Source organism: Electrona antarctica, assembly GCF_951216825.1.
Source record: "Electrona antarctica genome assembly, chromosome: 15".
NCBI lineage: Eukaryota > Metazoa > Chordata > Actinopteri > Myctophiformes > Myctophidae > Electrona > Electrona antarctica.
Window position 1 is genome coordinate 45,257,459 of NC_136796.1, and position 8,745 is coordinate 45,266,203.

The following is an 8,745-nucleotide window of genomic DNA, read 5'->3' on the forward strand; positions in this document are numbered from 1 at the left end:
GTTTTACAGACGGAGTAAAGGGCAGGGGTTGAAGCCCCCTTTGATGTCTGTGTGTGCACGTTCCTGCACTTCCCTATACAGTCGACTGTAACAGTCCTCCCCGCGGGGCTACAGTAGCATTTCCCTGATCCACGGCTGATCCACAAGCTCACATCATGACGCGTTGCAACGCGTCGTGAGCTTGTAGATCTGGTGTTTCCAATCAATTGTTCGCCCCGTTCATGTGGTTTACAAGAAAGGACTGACCTCTTTACATTGTTAATCATTGTTACTGTACCTACTGTACTGCAGGTTGAAAGGAATCGTACACCAGCGGTGTGGCCTCAATTTCTGAATTGAGGCCACCTTTTTTTTAGATTAGTAGGTTAAACCTTTAATGGTTGAACGTTTAACCATGTTTCAGAATAAAATTAATTCTCAATGTATAGAATTAAACATTTACAGTATGTGCCACACTGGTGTGCTGCTCGTGAATAAGGCATAACAATGGTTTCCTCCCAATGAGCAGTCGCGTCACTTGGCACCTAAATAAAGTATGATTCGCCCTCTCTTTCAGTCTCTCTCGGTAGTAAGAGGCCTACGTATACCGTCTGTTTGAAAACACACACGTTACTGTCCTCGGCTTCACTGACCTAGAAATCCACTCTCTGTGTGCGCTCAGATGCAAAGTGAAGCTTACCCCACATCTGTCCGCGAGGGCTTACGTTACAGTGCTCATTCTGTGTGAAAAATTGGACCTCCTGGCTGCTGCTGAGAGAGAGGTTGGGACTGGAGAGCCAAAAGGTAAAACAAATACTGTCGCTCTCATTTAGCAAAGACAGACACACATTCTTTAGGGTTTTTTGGCTTTTTTTTAAGATAGTAGAGTGTATTGTAGAGACAGGAAACCACGGTCTGGGAGTTGGATTTGAACTACAGGTCTTGGCGTGTCACAAGAACCATGTGGTTCATCCTCTTAACTGGGCTACCGAGCACCCCCAAAAGCAGGGACGTGCACACATAGACGTCAAAGGGGGCTTCAGCCCCTGCCCTTTTACCCCGTCTGTAAAACAACTGCCCTTTTACCCGTCTGTAAAACAACTGCCCTTTTACCCCGTCTGTAAAACAACTGCCCTTTTACCCCGTCTGTAAAACAACTGCCCTTTTACCCGTCTGTAAAACAACTGCCCTTTTACCCGTCTGTAAAACAACTGCCCTTTTACCCGTCTGTAAAACAACTGCCCTTTTACCCCGTCTGTAAAACAACTGCCCTTTTACCCCGTCTGTAAAACAACTGCCCTTTTACCCCGTCTGTAAAACAACTGCCCTTTTACCCTGTCTGTAAAACAACTGCCCTTTTACCCCGTCTGTAAAACAACTGCCCTTTTACCCTGTCTGTAAAACAACTGCCCTTTTACCCTGTCTGTAAAACAACTGCCCTTTTACCCTGTCTGTAAAACAACTGCCCTTTTACCCTGTCTGTAAAACAACTGCCCTCTCCAGACCATGAATCCAGCATTTACTACATGGTGAAAGAAATGCAAATGGCTCCCCTTTCCTTTCCATGCCGTGCAGGAAGGCAGCATTCAGGAGAATTGCTTTTTTCCCGAAGTCTCCTGAACTTGGAACGTAGCATTTTACGTTGAACAAATTTGTTCTGAAATCCATGTCGTATACACACCGCATCTACACTAGCTAAAGAGTGCTTGGGTTGCGCCCCGTAAAAATAGCTGATCTACAAGCTCTCAACGCGTCGCAACGCGACGCGTTGAGAGCTTGTAGATCTGCTATTTTCGCTATCTTTGTCCAAAAGTGCCCTCTTAGGGGATTTCAGCCCCCGCCTCTCTGACACTCTCTGCACGTCCCTGCCCAAAAGTATTAACTTTGTACTCAAAATATTAACTACAGCAATGGAAAAAGAGATATATATATTGCATAAAATGTCAGTTGTTGCCACAAAACATTAAGTGCTTCATACTGTAGTATTGCTACACATTAATGCATGAACTCCATTCCACTCCAGCAAACATATTGCTATTACTCTTCCTCTAAATCTTATAATCTCCCATCATGTTGCAGAATGTGGAAATGTCTTATAGCAAGACTACGTACACAACAAGTGAGGATGGAATATATAGTTCATTGTGTTATATAATACAGTGGCGTGACTAATTTCAGATTGATACAAAGAATCTGCAATTACAGTGAAGCCCAGATGGGGGTTTCCATAAATAGCCCCTCGCTATAGCTGCAGCTTTGTGCCATCATGCTCTTAACTCCCAAAGTCACACACATGCCTGGAAAACGTGGCATGATGAAGTCCATTGGTTCTCCACGACGGGCTAACTGGTGCCCTTTGGGGGAAAGATAGGATATGATGTGATGCCACTACATTTCTGCATTCACGGTGTGTGGATTCATGTATTCATACCGTGGAAACTGTAAAATAAGAGTGTGTAGTAACTTGGCTTTCCACTGAAAAATCTTTGATTGTGACATGACATGATAGATGATGTCTCACATAAAATAAACATAAAACAGCAACATTACGTTTCCATCAGAACTTCTCTAGCTCTCTCTCTCTCTCTCTCTCTCTCTCTCTCTCTCTAGCGCTCTCTCTCTCTCTCTCTCTAGTGCTCTCTCTCTCTCTCTCTATCTCTCTCTCTCTCTCTAGCTCTCTCTCTCTCTCTAGCGCTCCTCTCTCTCTCTCTCTCTCTCTCTCTCTCTAGCTCTCTCTCTCTCTCTAGCGCTCCTCTCTCTCTCTCTCTCTCTCTCTCTAGCTCTCTCTCTCTCTCTAGCGCTCCTCTCTCTCTCTCTCTCTCTCTCTCTCTCTCTAGCTCTCTCTCTCTAGCTCGCTCTCTCTCTCTCTATCTCTCTCTCTCTCTCTCTCTCTCTCTCTCTCTCTCTAGCTCTCTCTCTCTCTCTCTCTCTCTCTCTCTCTCTCTCCCTCTCTCCCTCTCTCTCTCTCTGGCTCCCCTGAGGCTAGGTGAAGCAGAGAGCACTAGCACAATTCTTTATTGTGCGTCCAGCAACTGCTTGCCAGAGCTTCAGACTACAAATCTTTTCCATGGCCGCCAGGCAGCCAACCTTACCTCAAGGTGAAAGAAAGCCTCCTCCCCAATTGATTTGGCTCCCGAAAGGTATGATATGAGAAAAGGATGCAGATGGCAGACAGACAGGAAGTCACTCTTGAGAAGGACCCTCATGGTCATGTGAGAAGGATAGTGGTTGATAGACAGTGTTGATTTCTTCGAAAAATGTTCGTCGACTACTGACGAAAACTGAATGAAAACTATAAGCTATGATAACTAAAACTAAGACTAAATATACTAACAATTTCGTCAACAAATTAAAAACTGGACTAAAATGAGATCCAGTATAAGTAAAAGACACAAGTCATTTTACACTTTGTTGCACGCTGAAAATAGCCGATCTACAAGCTCACAACGCGTCGCAGCGCGACGCGTTGTGAGCTTGTAGATCAGCTATTTTCAGCAAGTATAAAATCAGCCATTACGACGGCATCAAGGCCCGCCAAAACACATTTTAGTCGACTAAATCACCTGTACATTTAGTCGACTGAAATCTTATGATATTTAGTCGACTAAAACTAGACTAACACTAAAACATCGACAGTGACGTCAATGTCAATGTAGTATTAGTCATCGTGAGACAAGCAAGCATGTGTGTTTAAATTTAGCCAGAGCATGTCTTTGTTGCCTCTGCCCTAAGCTGACCCAGTTATGCCCACAGATTCTACCAACAGAGATTGTGACATAGCAGACACACACTGTTATCCAGGGGGACTTTCAATAAACAAGGTATACTGTCATTTAGCACGTAAATAGAGCACCGAAGTCTGGCGTCAATATCGGTAGAGGGCGCAAATCCACGGGTTCATGTACTTTTTGTTTGCATTGTAATCCCCATAGGGGGGATTTTTAGATCGCCTCATATAAGAACTGTGTTTGAAAAATAAACATGTCATCCAGGCCGCTTCGCTCATATGGATATGAAGAATCAACTGACGCTATTGTTACTGCTACTGAATTAGTTACATTTTCGCTAGAAAAAGACTATCATAATATGAGTGACTGACTGTCGCAAACGATACAGAGACACCTCCCTGACAATAACGCAGAGACAGCTTGTTTATTTTTTAGGTGAAAGACACCTATGATGGAAACAAAGGAAATGCAACCCCCGCTATGTACTGTATGATGTCATAGGTGTCCGTAGTACTCTCTCTGTATGAGAGAGGTACTCTTTAAGAGTTTTAACTTGACTTCAGTTCTATAAGCTGTACAACTGTATTCACTCTGATTAACCAACAGGGCTTGACATTCACTTTTTGAGGCACTTGTCCTTCGGACAAGTACATTTCCCATTCACTTGTCCGGACATAAAAGTCACTTGTCCGGAGCAGGGGTCATCAACATGCAGGCTTGTGATGGACATTTTCCTCAAACAAAATGTTTGCCACGGACATACAGAATGAAATATTACCATAAATACAAAATGCATACTAGTCCAGTAGACACGATGAAGAAAAGCACACTGTGAATGGAGAGTGGTTTCACACTTTTTTTCTCCAAGCAACGTGAACTCGTGAAGTGGTTTTAAAATAAGCATGTTACGGTTTCCTCAACCCGTTGTACAACGCTGAGAGGGAAGGCTGTAGAATGTAGATGGAGCAATTTGTAACTAATTACTTTAATAGTCAGGGCCGGATCTACCGTATGGGCACTTTGGGCACGTGCCCAGGGGCCCTTGGGCACCAGGGGCCCCTAAAAAAAGGAAAAGGGGGGGGGGGGTTTGCGCCACAGAAAATGTCCCTGCTTATCCGAATGAAATAACTGGTGTCTAAAAAGATTAGTGTTTTATTGCTGGTGAGAAGGGCAGCTGAAAAGTGCAATTGTGTGTAAAGCAGCAACAATGCGCTAGATTGGCTATCACTCTGGGGGGGGGGTAGGCGACTGGACATAGGCCAATATAACGGCATAAAACCGCCTCAAAACGGCCCCAAAACAGCAAAAATGTTGCGCGAGCGTGAAGGGGGGCCCTTCGAGCTACAGTGCCCAGGGGCCCTCAGAGGTGTTAATCCGGCCCTGTTAATAGTCAAGTGTATTATTGTTACTATTTCCATGGCCATCTCTGTACTTGTGTCTACTTTCCACTTCTTCACTTTCTATATTGAAGTGATTGCTTTGATCTTTTCAAAGCATTAAAGACAATCCGAGACAGTGGCAAGAATTGAGCAGTCGAGACGAATAACCATCCAAAGTCCAAACTAATGATCCATAATGTATATAAATCATGGATAAGTGGTCAGGACAAAAAGGCCTTTTCGGGGAGGCGTCAGAATAAATTGGTTATTCGTCTCAATTGTCATAGTGACGTCATCCACCGGCCATTGTAATATCTAAAAAACAGACTGCAAGTCATATTGTGTTCTGTATCCGCCACTGTTTGGTACCTGTTTTAACCCATTCCGGGAACCCCTTTTGGTGTTTTAAGCATTATGTTATGCTTTTAGCTATTGGAAAAATAGCAGATCTACAAGCTCATAGCGCAGCACCAAGTGCCGCACTACGAGCTCGTAGATCTGATATTTTTGAAAAATCGTGAAAATGTGGTGCAAATCCTTGAATATATGTGGCCAAATTTGACTGAGGGACTGCCGTTGGATTTTTTTGAATTTCATATGAAAGCAGGGAATCATAGCTTCAAATTGACATGTGTTCAGTTTGACCCACCAGTTTTGGATATATGGCTTATAGAGTAATGTCTTGCAGGGAAACAGCGAGTTGAGAAAACAGGCTTGAAAGGTTCACTTCTGTGGTCTCTAACATTACACCTAGCTACATGTTTAACCCATTCTGGGCGGGAACCCCTTTTGGTGTTTTAACTAAGCATTATGCTATACTTTAGCTATTGAAACATAGCAGATCTACAAGCTCATAGCGCTACGAGCTTGTAGATCTGCTATTTTTGAAAAATCGTGAAAATGCAGCACAAATCTTTGAATATATATTATTTCAGAGCGAACGTTTTTGTTATTTCAACGTCAGGCCGACGTTAAGCTCTCCCACTGGATCGGTTTGGCCACACTGAGCACAGTTATAATCAACTGACTTCTTTCAATCCGTTCTTCCTGTGTCATTTTCCTGCCTGGCTGACCATGAATTATCAGAGAAATGGAGAATTGCATAGCCTATTGTAACGCACATGATGATGAATTATAGCTTCAAATTCTGCAACCGCTTTCCTTTGATTTCACAATTACAGTAGGCTTGAACTCCTTGCAATAATCCAATGCCGCATGGATTATGGATTACATCACCGTATCTAAGCTTTGCCAAATGACTTTGGTATTGCCTGTTTTTTCTAAGAAGTTGGAAATGATTTCGAGCTGGAATGAGATAAAAGTGGCGAAAAAAAAGAGGAAGGAAAATAAATGTTTCCACATTGCTTCTGAGTCTGACGACGTGCAACATTGGCAAGTAGACTGTCCATTTGGCAGGCGGGCCTTGAACACACACCAAGCACAAGGAAGACTCGTCCTCATTTCAATCAATAGTGTCTGCCATCAATCAAGCTGGGATTATCTGTTCATTGCTCCCTTCAGATTGTAAAATCCACAGCATACAGGCTTTGTTGATATCATAAGATCAACACGTTGTAATTGCTGCGTCGCTTCCACAGAAGACTTTCTGCAGCCTTGGTAAATGGTGCATTTATATAGCGCCTTTATCCAAGGCGCTTTACATAGATTGTGCATTACATTCACCCATTCACACACACATTCATACACCGATTGCGGCGGAAGCCATGCAAGGTACCAGCCAGCACATCGGGAGCAATTTGGGGTTCAGTCAGTGTCTTGCCCAAGGACACTTCGTCATGTAGACAGGAGGAGCCGGGATTCGAACCGCCGACCCATGGATCATTGGACGACCTGCTCTACCTCTTGAGCCACAGTCGACAGCAGCACAGAAAACCGCCCAATGATGGAACCGCAGAATTTTCGATTAATCATTAGCTGTTAATTTTAATTGATTAATTTCTTAATCCATTCTGGGCGGGAAGTAGGAACCCCTTTTGGTGTCTCTATGACCATCATCATCCATTCTATCATCTCAGAGATCTGAAACATTTTCTAAATATGAATTTAAGCACACGCAACTTGTGTCCCTTTTTTCTTCAGTCATGCTAGTGTTAAGCATCATGTTATACTTTAGCTATTGAAAAATAGCAGATCTACAAGCTCATAGCTTGTAGGTCACAAAGGTTCAAATTTGGAATATATATATTCTCTCAGAGCGAACGTTTTTAACTCAAATCTTTGCTTCTGGGGGACAACATATGGGACAACATATGTTGAGATGGGGGGTCGGAGGCCAAATACATATAATTCTAGCTAATAATAATAATAAACATTTTATTCCCCACACACACACATACGGTGACTGACGGTTACGTTACCAGTTGCGTGGCGCTGCTTGGCCACGCCACAGTACCCTGAGTTAACAGGTAGGTTGCTGCATTTCCTGCAGGGACCTTTGTAGGGTTTTTCCTGTGGCCAAACCTTTATTGGTGGAACCGCTACAAACTGATATACCTGTAGAAACAGAAAACAGGATTTAGGAGACAGGTCTGATAAACCGATTAACGATTAACTATTAACAACCCGAGTATGAAAGTGAATGATCAACTAAGTTGTCCTAATCGTAACTGCCCTGCTTCACACCATATGCAGTTATTATATAAGACTAATAAGTGGACAGCAGTTCAGTGTGTCACTGATATAACGCCTGGTTTTATCTACTGAGGCTCAGATGAGCCTACCATAAACTGATAGTTATATCACTCACACAGTGCCATAATTATTATCAGCGGTGACCAACGCTCTGCTTTTGTGTGTCACACTGACATGTCTGGGTCGTAACAGGCAGCCCTACTTAATTCACGCCATTATATGCATTATTGCAGGGGTTCTCAACCCGTGGGTCGCGACCCCTCGGGGGGTCGCCAAATAATTTTAGGGGGTCCCCAAAATATTTTCAAAAAAAAAAATGGTTTAAGGTTATTGTAGCAGTCAATATATTGGGGGTCGGGCGGGGCGGGGGTCCCGAGACGTTGCCAAAGCATTTTCGGGGGTCCCCGGCCAAAAACGTTGAGAACCCCTGCATTATTGTATGGTCTCTCTTCCTGCTAGGCCTTGCTTGTCGCACCTCCAACGGTTGCCCATGGTGGATCATGGTGGTCCACCATTTAGTCCCTCAGCCCAGGACTAAAATTGACCGCATATACCAAAAAATGTTGCTGCAGAGTCTTCAGCTGGGGACCAGTGTTGTTTTTGACAGCAAATTTTGATTTTAGTTTTAGTCATATAGTCTCTTGAATAGTTTGCATTTAGTTTTAATCACATTTTAGTCACCTGGAATGCTTTTGTGTTAGTCTAGTTTTAGTCGACTAAATATCATACGATTTTAGTTGACTAAATCTACAGTTGATTTAGTCGACTAAAATGTATTTTGGCAGGCGTTGATGCCGTCGTAATGACTGATTTTACACTTGCTGAAAATAGTCGATCTACAAGCTCACAACGCGTCGCAGCGCGATGCGTTGTGAGCTTGTAGATCTGCTATTTCGCCACTTATCCAGAACATCTCCTGGTGGCGGGGCATGCAGCGAACAGGGATCAGGGTCTCCCTGACTGACACCCCCTGCAGCTCAACTTAATTTGATGTCACCGTGTTTCAG

The 8,745-nt window shown here is 43.5% G+C and overlaps 1 long non-coding RNA gene across 1 annotated transcript in view; it reads right to left on the reverse strand.

The window, feature by feature from the left end:
* LOC306938920 overlaps positions 1-6,849 on the reverse strand; it is a 366,267-nt gene extending 359,418 nt beyond the window's left edge. Inside the window, exon 1 of the long non-coding RNA XR_013791799.1 lies at positions 6,728-6,849. This is a non-coding gene — a long non-coding RNA (uncharacterized lncRNA). The remainder of the gene's footprint in view (positions 1-6,727) is intronic.
* Between the last annotated feature and the right edge of the window lie 1,896 nt (positions 6,850-8,745).